Source organism: Rhagoletis zephyria, unplaced genomic scaffold (genome assembly GCF_001687245.7).
Source record: "Rhagoletis zephyria isolate East Lansing unplaced genomic scaffold, Rhagoletis_zephyria_1.1 Rzeph_scaffold_04303, whole genome shotgun sequence".
Lineage (NCBI taxonomy): Eukaryota > Metazoa > Arthropoda > Insecta > Diptera > Tephritidae > Rhagoletis > Rhagoletis zephyria.
This window is the reverse complement of record NW_016161386.1, coordinates 39,825-43,829: the sequence shown is the minus strand read 5'-3', so window position 1 is coordinate 43,829 and position 4,005 is coordinate 39,825. Positions and strand designations below refer to the sequence as shown.

The 4,005-nt window shown below is 33.6% G+C and overlaps 1 long non-coding RNA gene across 3 annotated transcripts; it reads right to left on the bottom strand.

The window, feature by feature from the left end:
• Positions 1–1,076: 1,076 nt before the first annotated feature.
• LOC108370544 (uncharacterized) lies at positions 1,077–3,328 on the bottom strand. 3 transcript variants are annotated; one of them, XR_001848650.1, is made up of 4 exons: positions 2,787–3,328; positions 2,318–2,714; positions 1,746–2,242; positions 1,077–1,679 (listed from the first exon to the last, which is right to left on the bottom strand). It is a non-coding gene; the product is annotated as an uncharacterized LOC108370544 (long non-coding RNA). The 3 variants fall into 3 exon arrangements; XR_001848649.1 differs by having other exon boundaries at positions 2,318–2,759; positions 3,090–3,328; XR_001848648.1 differs by having other exon boundaries at positions 2,318–3,328.
• Positions 3,329–4,005: the final 677 nt, after the last annotated feature.

Here is a 4,005-nt window from a genome sequence, read left to right as displayed (position 1 = left end):
TGTTGATATTATTTAAATCCCAACGTCTTAAAGGTTGAGGAAAGAAAATTGAAAATTACAGTTCACTGATAATATCAACACTAGGTTCTTTCCCTAACAATCCGGACCGGATTTGGTAATTAGAGAATAAGAGAAACATTTTCTTTCAAAAATGGAACAAAGTCCAGAAGTACGGGAACGCAAAAACCACATTTCGTGCCCACAAGTCGAGAAACAGCTGATTCACGTTTTTTCTTGTTTTTGTCACTTATACCATGTTCTGACCGACATCAGAAACATGTTTTCGTTGCTAAAACTGGTTTTCGACCTAAAACTTGTGTTTTCGTTCATGTAAAATCTGTCAAACGAAAACCAGTTTTCGCTGAAAACTACACAGATACACAGCAACCACGTCATTACCAGATTCACTTAAATGTTTCCTTTTTGCTGTAAAACTAAAGGTGTATGAAAACTAAAATATAATTGTTATTTTCGTCATATATTTACTACATAATTATGAAACCCCATCATTTCTGTGTCCTTTACAACTATACACGTGAAAATGAAAATCAAAATGACTTCTTCCAAATAACCGATGCCAGATCCGAGATTTAATTTATTAGGCACCATTTTAGTGGCCTTTTTGCGAAAAGTTACCTTGACATACTTATTTACTAAATAAAACAAAATTTGGTTAAATAAATCATTTATTTTAAAGAAATTTTGATTTATTATTTTTGTAAATTTCTGGAAACCGATTGAAACCTGTGATTGAAATGGTTTCGGTATCGTTCCTTTTCAGGTTAAGATAACGGTTACGGTTTCGGTTTCGGTTTTGAAAAACGAAACGGTTTTAAACGGTTACGGTTTCGGTTTGGGTTTCGGTTTCATTCCTTGCTAAAAATTGCTTTGCCAAAATTTTAGTACTTTATCCGGCCGCCAGGAACGCTGTGCAGCAACGGCAGCGGTCAAATTTTGTTTTGATTTTAACAGTGATAAATAGTGAAAATAAAAGTAGAACATTTCAATAATTTTGGCCTATTTATTATAAATTCATATAACTTATAAGTAAAAAACTTAATAAAGTACAATCGAAGAATTAAAAATAAAAAATGTTAACAAGCCGCAATAACATTGACATATACAATCGAAGAGTTTTGGATTGCAAATTAAATAAAGTGTTTGTAAAGTGATAAGAAGTCGGTTAATTAAGCATTTTGTTGCAGCCATAAATACAAAAAACTGATGTAATGCTATTCATGAAAACCAGCAATAAATATAAAACTTAATTCACTATGCAAGCCGATTCTTAAGTTGCTAGCCATTATTTACTAAACCACACACCCAATCGTTTCTTAGAAGGACTATGGTCATATTTTATGAACAATGGTGTGGTTACTGCAAACACACGGAGCCAATTTTCGGGCAAGTTGCTCTCGAACTACATGGCCTGAATATACGAGCACGAAAACTTCTTTGTACATGATTTTCGTATTTACCGCTCGGAATGAAAATTCGTTCATATCTAACAATAATGTTTTTTAAAGCAGTGCAAAGGATCTTTTTAATGGTGATCGTATCAAAAATAGTTGGTTGACTTTTTTCTGTTTCCATCCTTCACCGGGTTTAATGGCTCCTCCACACGCGTTTAGTTTCTGGGCAAGATGGTTCCACTGCTCCAGCAAACGTTTACAACCGGACTTCATTCACGAATTTAAAAAAAGAGAACTTAAACGATTTCATTTACGAGAAAATCTTTTCCATACCTGTCATGAGATAATTCCCTGTGTTCTTCCAAATATTGAACAAGCATATATTTTTGCTCATTTGTCACCCTTCTACTGTTGCAGTTTTCCATTTTTAATATGAATTTCAACAATTTTTATTTAATCGAGTAGTTTAAACAAACAACAATCTAAATATTACCTATTTTTTGTTGATTTACTTTTTTAGCACCGAATATTTGTCGTCGTCAAATTTGCAGGCTTTTAAGCGAAAAATAAGTATTTTTAGCGATGGAAAAAACGCTGGAATCGCGATTTTAGCTGTTTGAGCTGTCAAAAACAGTTCACTCACTTTATCCGGGTTCATTTTGTTCATCGCTAAAATTTGTCAAAAAATTACCAAAAAATTGCGATTTTTAGAGTTGCATTTTCATGATAGAATCGCGAAAATTGCTAAAATTCATTTAGCACTTTTTGGCGTTGGAGTTTTAGCGATAGCGAATGTTGGAATCCGGGTGCTGTTGACTACTCTGTTAAATCTGCAATAATCAAACTTTCGTCAAATAAACAGTTCGACAAGCAACCGTAACTAAAATCAAGAACGGTTTACTTACTTCTTTTGCAAGTATCCGAAGAAGAGGACGTCATCCTGCCACCAAGCTCAGCTTTTGTATTTCAAGGTAATCTGCAATTCAAATATATGTACATATATATATATATATATACACAAGTTACTTAAGTGAATAAACACTATTATTTTTAGTTATACTAATACCAAGATTTTAATTTCTTTTCATTAAATTAATCTTCGGTGCGAACGTGCATCCAAATCTTGCTCAAGCGTTGCGCCGATGATTATGGTCCTTTGTCGCCGAGACTGAAAAAGTTTTCTTACCAGCACCAACAAGTTGTATGCCAATCAGGACAGGCTTATCCGCGAGAATACCACTCCACACAGCTCATTCGAAATACAGTGACGTTAACCACAGGAGCAGTTTAAGGATTCAAAACCTGCAGCAATTACAAACATACAGCAGCTTTTAGCAAATTCGACACCTGTATTAAAACGACAAAATAAGGTACGTGGTTAAAAATTTCACTGCACTATATTTTTTTGTGTGTAAAATTCGCGCCACAAAACTATAAATTGTGAAAAACTAATAACCAAAGTGATTTTGTGAAGTAAGAGACTTAAGTGCATTACAATATTTCATTTGCTTGTTAGCACACAAAAACATACATATGTACAAAAGTGCGCGCTACGGCCATTTCAAAAAGTTGCAGTGTATTTTAAATAAGCGTGAAACAACTTGCGACAATTTAAATTTCAGTGATTAATAGCAATATAATTAATTCACATAAAGAAAATTCTGCATAGTCATTTACATTCGTTCGTTGCTTGCATTTTGTGTTAATTCACCAACAACACTGCATCTTTTGGTTCGGTTCTCATAACCTCACTTTTTCACGGCACTTGCGCTAGCTTAGAAGCTATATTGCACTTCAGCAAATTAAATTCACAAAATCACTTTCACGTTTTGAGTTGTTCATATATGCACATAGAGTTGTCCATAAATATTAAAAAAAAATAAAGGCGCTCCATATAATTGCGGAAAATAAAATATCTTACGGGCGTTCAATTTTTGACAAAATTACATACATACATATAGACATTGTGTTTGGCGAGCAATAATTAAATACATATCCATACATACATACATTTTTATATATTTTGAACCGGTGTTAATAAACATACATACATACATATATAAAGTAAATTGGTTGCATACTTTAATTTATAAACCTGAGATTGACTTGGTGGAAAATTCTATTGGTACCATTGCTATAACCAATTGGGGTTCTTAGTAGTGTTTTTCTGTTCTTTTTGATCATTTGCGTTGGGAAATTCCGCTTTTGTTGTGTTGCTTATCCTAATCGAAGACTTTAAAGTTTTAGTAAGGTCGTATTTACAGATTAAAATTCAATATGGAGACATTCAATCGCTTAACCGACTCCGTCATAGAGTTTGATATAGATTTTATGAGTACGCCCAGCAATGAGCATTCAATATACTCGCTGAGAATTCAGCAAGCTGACCTGAAAACCCTGTGGGATAAAGCCAAAGCTCTATTTGACGAGCTTCTAATAACCGAGTCACTTTCTGCAAAGGATCTGAGTGCAATAAGAAAAAAAATAAAACGAGCTACTCAGCTTTCTTGCGCTGCATGTCGAAAATAAGCGATCTGTGTGATAGGTTAGAAAAAATAGAAAAAGAAAACGAGGACATGTCAACTCGTTCAAA